This window comes from Petromyzon marinus, chromosome 51 (assembly GCF_048934315.1).
Source record: "Petromyzon marinus isolate PM22_M1 ecotype Great Lakes invasive population chromosome 51, UKy_Petmar_22M1.pri1.0, whole genome shotgun sequence".
Lineage (NCBI taxonomy): Eukaryota > Metazoa > Chordata > Hyperoartia > Petromyzontiformes > Petromyzontidae > Petromyzon > Petromyzon marinus.
Genome location: NC_133717.1, coordinates 14,163,837 through 14,176,147, shown reverse-complemented (window position 1 = coordinate 14,176,147; position 12,311 = coordinate 14,163,837). Strand labels below are relative to the sequence as shown.

The window sequence follows — 12,311 nt, the reverse complement described above, 5'->3', positions numbered from 1 at the left end:
TGGTGCGGTGTCTAAACATCGCCAGCGGGGAGACTAAGGCGGCTGGGCGTGGTGCTGGCCACCCAACCCCTCGTGTGCCGTTTCGGCCTTCATAGGTGCTCGCTAACAGCATTTGCCCCAACAGTCTGTTACAGGCTATACCGGGGATCTTTGTCCTTGTCTTGTATGCATGTGCGTGTTGAACCCCTGACTCTTTGCGCGAGTGCTCTGCAGATTAAAAGTGCTCATTTGATTTACAGCCGCTAACACAAGCAGCTGATTGAATGCGCGTGCTTTTTGCATATTGCATAGGCATTGTGCATTGCAGCTATGCGCATTGCGCGTGCAGTATTAACCTTAATGCTGGATTGCCTCTTTGCCTCGTGACGGTATATCCCACCCGACAGCTGTATTCACGATCATTTACAAGTTCAATCACGGGGTGACTGAAGCATCCTCGCATTGGGTGGGGGGCTGGGGGGGGACTCAGCCCCCCCACCCACTCCCGCCTGCTGGACACCCCTACACTGTGTACACTGTTTATGTAAATTTTCTGTGGAGGGGGAGGGTGTCAATCCAATCAATGCGTGGGCGGAGTTTCACTTCTGTATTTTGGGGGGAGGGGCAAGGGGGGGGGTTCGCTTTGTCCCCCACATTGGGAATCGCGGGTGCGTGTAAAATCAAGCCATTTATTTTGTATTCTTAATTGTAAACTACTGAGAATTAATTAATAAAGCCGGGGCGTTGACTCCCCCCCCCGCCCCCACCTTCCCACCCCCCCCATCGGCAAAGCCGCGCTCATGGCTGAGAGTCACCATGGGATCGCTGTTCCCACTTCCAGCCCGGACATCGCCCCGGTCCACGTGGGCCGTCGTGCCCAGAGGGAGGTCCGCGCGGCTGGACCCGAGCGAGCCACGTGACCTCTTCACCTTCGTCTCGCCGCTTCTGGGCGACACGCGCGGTTTTGGTGCGAACCTCGTCTTAGCACACGTTGACGTTTAAGTTTCGTTGATTGTGTTTGATCTTCAAAATTAATGTGTTCATAATATGGATCGCGTAAGTAGAAATGTGTCGTAACCCTCTACCACCCGACACAGCCAATTAGTAAGGGATTTGTCACGTAAGTAAAACTCGCCAATTAGTTTACTACTTGAGCCCACCGGTGTGCTGGAGAGTAAATCCACAACATTTACAATTTGAGTAGTACGACGTTTCGCTGGTAATCACAACCAGCATCATCGTGAAGCAATCCACGAGTTTGTGATATTTAAGAGAGCATCAGCAGGAAGACGACGTCATCACTGAACCCAATCGTGTTATTCAGTAATACACCTTACAACTACAATCCATTGTAGAGTGAATGCATACGAATTAACTGATTACCAATCTTTTATATAATTACAATACCCCCCACCCTCATCCGCTTCTGATCTCTGCACCTGATTGGGATCAGGTGTCGTGATAGGGGTCGTGATAGGGGTAGTGACAGTGGCAGTGACAGGGGTAGCGACAGGGGTAGCGACAGGGGTAGAGACAGTGGTAGCGATAGTGGTAGCGATAGTGGTAGCGATAGGGGTAGCGATAGGGGTAGCGATAGTGGTAGAGATAGTGGTAGTGATAGGGGTAGCGATAGGGGTAGCGATAGTGGTAGTGATAGGGGTAGCGATAGGGGTAGCGATAGGGGTAGCGATAGTGGTAGAGATGGTGGTAGTGATAGGGGTAGGAATAGTGATAGGGGTAGTGATAGTGGTAGAGGTAGTGGTAGTGATAGGGGTAGCTATAGAGGCAGTGCTAGTGGTAGTGATAGTGGTAGCGATAGTGGTAGTGATAGGGGTAGAGATAGTGGTAGTGATAGGGGTAGTGATCGTGGTAGCGATAGGGGTAGGAGTAGTGATAGGGGTAGGAGTAGTGATAGGGGTAGGAGTAGTGATAAGGGGTAGTGATAGTGGTAGTGATAGTGGTATAGGTAGTGGTAGTGATAGGGGTAGAGATAGTGGTAGTGATAAGGGGTAGTGATAGTGGTAGTGATAGGGGCAGTGGTAGTGAGAGTGGTAGTTATAGTGGTAGTGATAGGGGTAGCTATAGAGGTAGTGGTAGTGATAGGGGTAGTGATAGGGGTAGTGTACACATCAGCACTGTAAATATGAAGGCGGCCGCGCGTGGCGTTGACCACATCACGCCCTCTTGTGCTGTGCTATCCACAGTCGGTGCTCGCTAACAGCCCTTGAATTCTGCAGTCTAATGATGCTAATCGGAGGATGTGAGCGAGTGTGTTAACACATTGGGGGGGGGGGGGGGGGGGTTGGGGGTGGCGGTGGCGCAGTGGTTAGCGTGAGATCTGATGGGATCGGGCACATTGTGGGTGATAGACTCATCCCAGCATATATCGAAATTAATTAATGTAGTCAAGAAGTACTGTGGTCAGAGCATTCAACTCATAACCAGGAAGGAAGAGTTCAAATCCTGGTCGGTCAGGGCTTGACTCATCTCAATCATCATCATCATTGTCAACAGCTATCATCGTATCCAGAGACTCGGTCCCTGTCACCTAGAATTTCCAGCACTTGCTGAAACACCTTGAGCTGATTAGACACGGCAGGGTGGGAAGGGCGTTTCCATTCTCGCGATGGGTTATTATTCATCTGGAAAATGAAGTTGGTTGACTTTATGCGTCCAGACAGACAGACACACACAAATATACACATCGGAGGCCGTCGGGGTCAGATGTCCAATGCCATTCTCCTGTGACATCCGACGATCACCAAGCTCCATTGAGACCACGTGTGTCAATGTTCACTCACGTGTGTTTGAGTTAAAGCTCGCAAGCAAAAAGACAACACGCAAGATCCTCCTGTATAGCCTTCACTAGACTGTTGGGGCAAGTGCTGTCCAGTGAGCACCTATGAAGGTCAGTACAGCGCACGAGGGGGTGTGGTTGGCCAGCTGCACGCCCGGCCGGCTTTGTCTAACCAGTGGCGATACACCGCACCAGGTACCCAATTGAGCCTCAATCGACCTAGGGGAGGCCCAGGCCCGGTTCAGATAATCGTCAGTGGTGTTGGCCATGAGCGGGAATCGGGACCCAGGTTCGTAGCGCAGCGCGCTAACCGCTACACTACCGCTCCCCACGTAAAACGACGCGAGCACAGACACTCAAAATAAGACACAGATCTCCCGCATAGCCTTCACAGACTTTTGAGGCAATTGCTGTTTGCGAGCACCTATGAAGCCAAAGATACACACCAAACAGTTTAACACGTAGACTTTCACACACACCACGCAGTTTAACACGTAGACTTTCACACACCATGTAGTTTAACACATAGACTTTCACACACACACACACTCCACACATTTTAACACGTAGACTTTCACACACACACACCACGCAGTTTAACACGTAGACTTTCACACACACCACGCAGTTTATCACGTAGACTTTCACACACCATGTAGTTTAACACGTAGACTTTCACACACACCACGCAGTTTAACATGTAGACTTTCACACACACCACGCAGTTTAACACGTAGACTTTCACACACACACACACAACACAGTTTAACACATAGACTTTCACCCACACACTCCACACATTTTAACACGTAGACTTTCACACACACAACACAGTTTAACACGTAGACTTTCACAAATAACACACACACCACATCGTTTAACACGTAGACTTTCACACACACCACACAGTTTAACACGTAGGCTTTCACACACACACCACGTAGTTTAACACGTAGACTTTCACACACACACACCACGTAGTTTAACACGTAGACTTTCACACGCACAACACAGTTTAACACGTAGACTTTCACACACACACACCACGTAGTTTAACACGTAGACTTTCACACACAACACAGTTTAACACGTAGACTTTCACACACACACTCCACACATTTTAACACGTAGACTTTCACACACACACAACACAGTTTAACACGTAGACTTTCACAAATAACACACACACCACACAGTTTAACACGTAGACTTTCACACACACCACGCAGTTTAACACGTAGACTTTCACACACACACACCACGTAGTTTAACACGTAGACTTTCACACACACACCACGTAGTTTAGCACGTAGACTTTCACACACACACACACCACGCAGTTTAACACGTAGACTTTCACACACACAACACAGTTTAACACGTAGACTTTCACACACACACAACACAGTTTAACACATAGACTTTCACACACACAACACAGTTTAACACGTAGACTTTCACAAATAACACACACACCACATAGTTTAACACGTAGACTTTCACACACACACCACGTAGTTTAACACGTAGACTTTCACACACACACACCACGTAATTTAACACGTAGACTTTCACACACACACACACACCACGTAGTTTAGCACGTAGACTTTCACACACACACACCCACACCACGCAGTTTAACACGTAGACTTTCACACACACCACGCAGTTTAACACGTAGACTTTCACACACTCACACCACGCAGTTTAACACGTAGACTTTCACACACACACCACGCAATTTAACACGTAGACTTTCACACACACTCCACACATTTTAACACGTAGACTTTCACACACACACCACACAGTTTAACATGTAGACTTTCACACACACAACACAGTTTAATACGTAGACTTTCACAAATAATACACACACCACGCAGTTTAACACATAGACTTACACACACAGTTTAACACGTAGACTTTCACACACACACAACACAGTTTAAGACGTAGACTTTCACACACACTCCACACAATTTAACACGTAGACTTTCACACACTCACACCACGCAGTTTAACACGTAGACTTACACACACACACACAGTTAAACACGTAGACTTATACACACACAGTTTAACACGTAGACTTTCACACACACACAACAAAGTTTAACACGTAGACATTCACACACACAGTTTAACACGTAGACTTTCACACACACCACACAATTTAACACGCAGACTTTCACACACACACACCACACAAATTAACACATAGACTTTCACATACACAACACCGTTTAACACATAGACTTTCACACACTCACACCACGCAGTTTTACACGTAGACTTACACACACACACACCACACAATTTAACATGTAGACTTTCACACACACAACACAGTTTAACACGTAGACTTTCACACACACACCACACAATTTAACATGTAGACTTTCACACACACAACACAGTTTAACACGTAGACTTTCACACACTCACACCACGCAGTTTAACATGTAGACTTTCACACACACAACACAGTTTAACACCAGACTTTCACACACACACCACACAATTTAACACGTAGACTTTCACACACACAACAGTTTAACACGTAGACTTTCACACACACACCACACAACTTAACATGTAGACTTTCACACACACAACACAGTTTAACACGTAGACTTTCACACACTCACACCACGCAGTTTAACATGTAGACTTTCACACACACAACACAGTTTAACACCAGACTTTCACACACACACACCACAAAATTTAACACGTAGACTTTCACACACACAACACAGTTTAACATGTAGACTTTCACACACACAACACAGTTTAACACGTAGACTTACACACACACACACGCAACACAGTTTAACACATAGACTTTCACACACACACACAACACAGTTTAACACGTAGACTTTCACACACACACACACAGTTTAACATGTAGACTTTCACACACAAACAACACAGTTTAACACGTAGACTTTCACACACACACAACATAGTTTAACATGTAGACTTTCACACACACAACACAGTTTAACACACACACATTTTAACACGTAGACTTTCACACACACACACACAACACAGTTTAACACGTAGACTTTCACACACACACACAGTTTAACACGTAGACTTTCACACACACACAACACAATTTAACACGTAGACTTACACAAACACACAACACAGTTTAACACGTAGACTTACACACACACACACACACAACACAATTTAACACGTAGACTTACACACACACAACACAGTTTAACACGTAGACTTTCACACACACACAACACAGTTTAACACGTAGACTTTCACACACACACACAACACTTAGTTTAACACGTAGACTTTCACACACACACACAACACAGTTTAACACGTAGACTTACACACACACACAACACGTAGTTTAACACGTAGACTTTCACACACACACACAACACATAGTTTAACACGTAGACTTTCACACACACACAACACAGTTTAACACGTAGACTTTCACACACACACAGTTTAACACGTAGACTTTCAAACACACAGTTCAACACGTAGACTTTCACACACACAAACACACAGCTTAACACGTAGACTTTCACACATACACACAACACAGTTTAACACGTAGACTTTCACACACACACACAGTTTAAAACGTAGACTTTCACACACACACAACACAGTTTAACACGTAGACTTTCACACACACACCACGTAGTTTAACATATAGACTTAAATACACACACAGTTTAACACGTAGACTTTCACACACACACAGTTTAACACGTAGACTTTCACACACACACACACACACAACACAGTTTAACACACACACACACAACACAGTTTAACACACACACAACACAGTTTAACACACACACACAACACAGTTTAACACGTAGACTTTCACACACACACACATCACACACCGGCGGGCTACCGCGGTGCCTGTGCCAGGCCAGGTGCACTTTGAGGCCACCGGCACTGCAGGTCGCTGGACAGGGCCAGGTGTGATGGGGCTTGACAGATTGCACTCCCTGGCAGATGCAGAAGCGCGCGGGCAGACGCGCGCATAAATCCTGCATCCTTTAGCACCTTCGAGCCATCCTCCTCTGTCCGCCTCCCTTGCTCCTGTCCGCTTTTTTGTTAGTTTACTTGTTAGCCATCGAATCGTTCCGGCATCAATCTCTCGCCCGCACAATCGACCCTCCTGATGCAAGGGAGGGACCCCAAGGGCCGCAACAATCGGCGCGGTAATCACGACACGACAGCCATTCACGCTCGCCCGGGGCCACACACAGAGCCACCACCAGCCCCCCCCCCCCTCGGGTTAAATAAAGAACCAAGGGAGGAAGACCCCCCCCCCACCCCCCAAAGAAAAACAAAAGGAACATTAAAAGGTCCTCATGTAATTTATCGGCTGTAATTGTTGAAGTGTTGATTTTCTTTTTTACTCAACCTTTTGGCATCAACTCGAGTCTCTAGCACCGCGCTTGACCTCTGGCTCTCTCGTTGCTGTTGGTGGAGTTCACGAGGGCATTGCCGAGGAGGGCGGGGGGTCACGGCTGGGGCGGTCACGGGGAGCCGCTCGCGATGATGCCACCAGCGGCGGTGGTGCCGCATCCTGGGAAGCATCAACGAATCCTGCTGCTGTTGTTTGTTGTTGTTTTTTCAATGTTGTTTTTTTGCGATCGGCCACCGGCGTCGCCGTCACGGACAAAGTGCCCGCTCGGCAAATCTCGCCGGGCAGTGCGATTAGCGCGGTCGGCTACATACGGCGCGAAAGAAGTTCAACGTACATACATATACACGGTGCGTGATAGGTGGAGATGGTACCACATAAACAACAGCTGGTTGCTTCTTCTTATTCTGTCACGACGCAAAGGCGTGAATTTACGGCGTGACTGTTCACGAAGACGCGTCGTGTCACGTGGCGTTTGCCTGCACAGATGCAGTGCGGATCGTCCTGCAATCACCATCATCACCATCATAATCACCATAATTATCACCATCATAACCATCATCACCATCATTATCACCATAATCATGATCACCATCGCCACTCGTGCATCATCGTCGTCACCAACCTCATTATCACCATCATCATCATCATCGCCACTCGGGCATCATCACGATCATCACATCGCTGCTCGTGCATCATCACCATCATCACCATCATTACCATCGCCGGACGCTCAAAGCCCCCCCCCCCCCCAACTCTCTCTCTCGCGAGCCACGCTGAGATATCTGGCTCCAAAGCTCAGAGTTGCGCGATCAAATATCTCCGTGAAATATTGTGCGCGTTATCACTCGCATCGTTTATGATGATTATTGTTGTCATCATCTATGAGCAGTGGCGCGAAAAGGCAATTGCGATCTGTTCACGCCATCGTCCGAAGGCAATGGCTGGGGCCGCACCTTGATCTCGACTTGACGTGTCCGTCTGACCCCAGAGCGAGCCCTCTCCTCGCCAGGCCTACGGACAAGATGTTTTTTTTTAAATCAACATGTGCCGTAATTTTTATGGATATTTTGCAGTCAAATTGGTGATAAATTCGATTGATGTTGACGATTATGATAATGACTTTGCTACTGTAGCAGCAGCAGCTGCTGTTGATGGTGATGACAATAATTCTGATTCCGCTTCTGCTAATGATGATTCTGCTTCAGCTGCATCTGCTGCTCAATCTGCTGCTGGTGATGATGATGACAATGATTCCGATTCCGCTTCTGCTGCTGATGATTCAGCTTCAGCTGCATCTGTTGCTGACGATGATGATGCTGCTGACGATGGTGTGAGCGGATCGCAAGAGCACACCAATTACAACTCCCAGACTCCAGAAACCGCCTACACTAAAGCGACCGCTATTCACGTTACCAATTGACGATCGCCCACCATGGAGTAATAAAAGCGGTGATTAGTCCACATTTATGTCCAATTACTCTCGCGCAAAAACAAGCACAGGACCTCGATATATATCGCCCGGCACGGGTTCCGTGGCATCGCGTTTGGCTCGGGGTTTTGGGCCAAAAGACGTTTCTGGACAGAATGCCTATCCATCTGCCTCGTGCTAAACTCGGATCAACGCTGCCCATCGCCTCGCCTGGCTTACGCGCCGACAGCAGCTAACTACAACAACAACAGCAACAACACTACAGGCGATTGCCTCTGTCTGACCGCTACCACGGGTGATCAGCTGTTCTCCCAGCCGCACGGACTGTTGGGTGTAGAGCGGGGTGAGCGAGCGCACGCAGGGAGGCCGGCACGGCGCGCGAGTGGCTGCTGTGGCCGCCACCACGCTCGTACGCCCTGGTGGCTTTTTTAATTTCTCCAAAGTAACGGATGCTGACACACCGCACTAAGTGCCGGATTACCGTGGGAGCACAAGAAGCTTCATATCGTACGGGCCCCGCACTTTCAAGGGCCCCGCGCTGAACGCGTTCAAGCTATCAATTCCGGTTCAGTGATTCTGCGCTTGCTCTATTACTATAGTACTATACCGCCTTCCACTTTAACAAACGACCGGGTGTTTAAGGTTAGCGATTTGTCGTATTATCTGGCTCTATAGTAAATGAAAAAATACAAATACTTTACTATGCAAGTAAAAAATGTGTGTTTGATTATTTACGTGTTTATGTTTTTATTTATGGCCCCTTTATAACAAGACGTGCTACAGGACCCGCACTCGCTTCATCGGGCACCGACTGCACTGGGTGCTTATGGCAGGCTGCGTCGACCTAGGGGATCAGCTGAGACGTCACTCGACACTGATGGAAGCTGTGGCTGGGGATCGAACTCGGGCGGTCCCAGCTCGAAGCGCGATTCGCCAACGGTGCCGCCTCCTTGTCTGTACCTGTGGTGGTTCTTAACCTGGGGGTGCGAGTGGCCCTTTCTGAGAACCAAAGGGGCGCCAGGCTGCAGTGAAGGTTAAGAACCACAGGTCTTCACAATGCTCGCATCGACGTCATCGTTTTCATCATCGTCATCGGCCACGGTCGATCCACTGATGGATGAAGGCATCCGCAAGACATTGCCAGGCGCTCGTGGTCTTCCAATACAGCCCACCCAGCACCTGCTCCACATCCGTTGTGGTTGCTCTGCCACCCTCCGCTGACTGTCACTGCATGGTCCGTCTCGACTCCCCGGCCAGCGTCCCTCCTAGCGAGCTGGCGTCCTGCCCAGCTCCCCTCGCCATCCCGACGCAGTCATTGCGACGTCTCCGACACTCACGCGCTCCTCTCTCGTCTCTCTCGCGGCGTCTAAACTTCGTCTCTCTCTATCTCTCTTGCGTGATTCGTTCGCGCACTTTGCAGCAGTTGTTAAATATTTCCCTCTATCGGTTCTCCCTCGCTTCTGATCCGTCTGCCATAGCGGGAAATGCCCACTGCAATTTCCCCAAACCTGCGATGAGCGCGGTTGGCTACGTACGGTGCGAACGAAGTTCAACATGCGTACATACATTGCGAAAGTGTTAAGTTACCTTTGTAACCCCCCCCCTCCCCAACAAAACTTGTGGCAACATACGCAAGTTTACGTTTAAAAAATTAACCCGGCTTATTGTTTGGTTGTCTTTGCCCTCGGCTATTATCCTGATGCACGCCTCATAGCCAACATGAGTAGAAATAATGTGAGTATACGTTGGCAATTTAAAAGTATATTTTTCCCAGATTTTATTCTTTAATATTTAAGGAACAATTTCCGATGAAAAGAAAAATCTTTCACTTTCTGATCGTTTCCGTCACGTGCGACATTTTTTTTGTGAACTTTGCCGACAACAAATTTGACGTCGCCCAACGGCACATGACTTCCCACCTCTTTGTGACGGCAGAAGTGCCGGCGCTGTGACGTCACGTTTCCACTACAACCTCGAAGCAAAATGCGCGGGGATTTTTTTTATTTTATGTTTTCATGATTTTCCGATTAAATTTCGTTTTTCTTCTTCGGATGCATTTCGACAATCGGGAGGACGTGGCCCACTCGCAGACGCAGCTTCCCGTTTCCAAAAGGCAACCAACGGCACCGTTTTACACGCGTCCCCGTAGAATCCGTGGACGCAGCGAGAGGATGTACTTAGCGAATGGAGTCTCACTAATTACCCGAGTGATTAATTAGGGCGGAATGGGCGTGAGCACTCACATTAGCGCCGTTCAGTACTTTTTTTTATTTGTCACGTGCTAACGACTCACTGTCACAATCTGGGCCTTCGAGACCAAATCAATGCGTGTCCCCCCCTTCCCCCTTGGATTCTCATGCTAATCAGCCGCGCCCATTCATGTGCAGATGGACCCAACCGATGTGCATCTGTTGATTGAAAAAAAAACATTCTGAAAAGCTCTCCCGCCCTTGACATTTTCCCCCAAATAAAATATATACGTTAACAACTCACAGGCTCAGAGGTCAGACGCGATGAGTCTGCAAACCACCGAGCGCCTGGGTTCGAATCCAGGCCTCAGTCACCTACGATTGTGCCTGGTGCTCGAATCTATCGAAATTGATGGTCTCAACCTCGATCACAATTGACTTCAGTTTCGCAATTTTGCACGGCACTTAATATGGTTAAGTTAATATACAGGATTAAGAGGTGAAGTTCTAACTTAATATACAGGATTAAGAGGTGAAGTTCTAACTCAATATACAGGATTAAGAGGTGAAGTTCTAACTTAATATACAGGATTAAGAGGTGAAGTTCTAACTTAATATACAGGATTAAGAGGTGAAGTTCTAACTTAATATACAGGATTAAGAGGTGAAGTTCTAACTTAATATACAGGATTAAGAGGTGAAGTTCTAACTCAATATACAGGATTAAGAGGTGAAGTTCTAACTTAATATACAGGATTAAGAGGTGAAGTTCTAACTTAATATACAGGATTAAGAGGTGAAGTTCTAACTCAATATACAGGATTAATAGGGAACTTGACAGAGTGCCGGGGAAAACTCCAAATATCTACTGCAGCCGTACTCCCTGAAAAACATTGCAGTCCAGATGTTAATCTCAGGGAATTCCACAATCTCATGGCAGGATCCAGTAAATCCCCATAACAACCACTGACAGTGAAGACATCTACATGTAGATATAATTTCTTCTGCCCTGCGACGAACACCACCACAGTAGTGCGGGTGGGAAGTCCAGCGCTGGATGGAGTGGATAAGAGGATCACCTGAAGCGGACTTGGCAGTAGTTCTGTGATACCACCTTGTGCGGACCATTCCGTGACACAGGGGGGTAGGTGCTGCTTTGATAATGTGGCAGAAGGAAGGAAGCGATGGCGAGGTATCGTGCCACGACGGCCTCTTGGCACTCTGTCCTATGTTTGGTATCTTAAATGCCATGTACGGCACGATCGTGTTTGATCGCTCTGTTGTTATTTGTTTCTATCGTGATTGCAGAGCACAGGCCCAAAGGGCCAGCAACAAACTGAACCATTCACGGTGTGATAGAGAAGAGTTGTGTCTATCGTTGAGGTTATTATAACAACTTGGCAAACGATGATTGGTAGGAGTGGAGCAGTGCGAAGGAAGAAGCAAAGAGAGAGAGAAGTGAGGTGACCTGCA

The 12,311-nt window shown here is 47.6% G+C and overlaps 1 long non-coding RNA gene across 1 annotated transcript; it reads left to right on the top strand.

Annotated features, from left to right (window-relative positions):
* Positions 1–634: 634 nt before the first annotated feature.
* LOC142931271 (uncharacterized) lies at positions 635–12,105 on the top strand. The gene is made up of 2 exons (XR_012947288.1): positions 635–946; positions 9,422–12,105. It is a non-coding gene; the product is annotated as an uncharacterized LOC142931271 (long non-coding RNA).
* Positions 12,106–12,311: the final 206 nt, after the last annotated feature.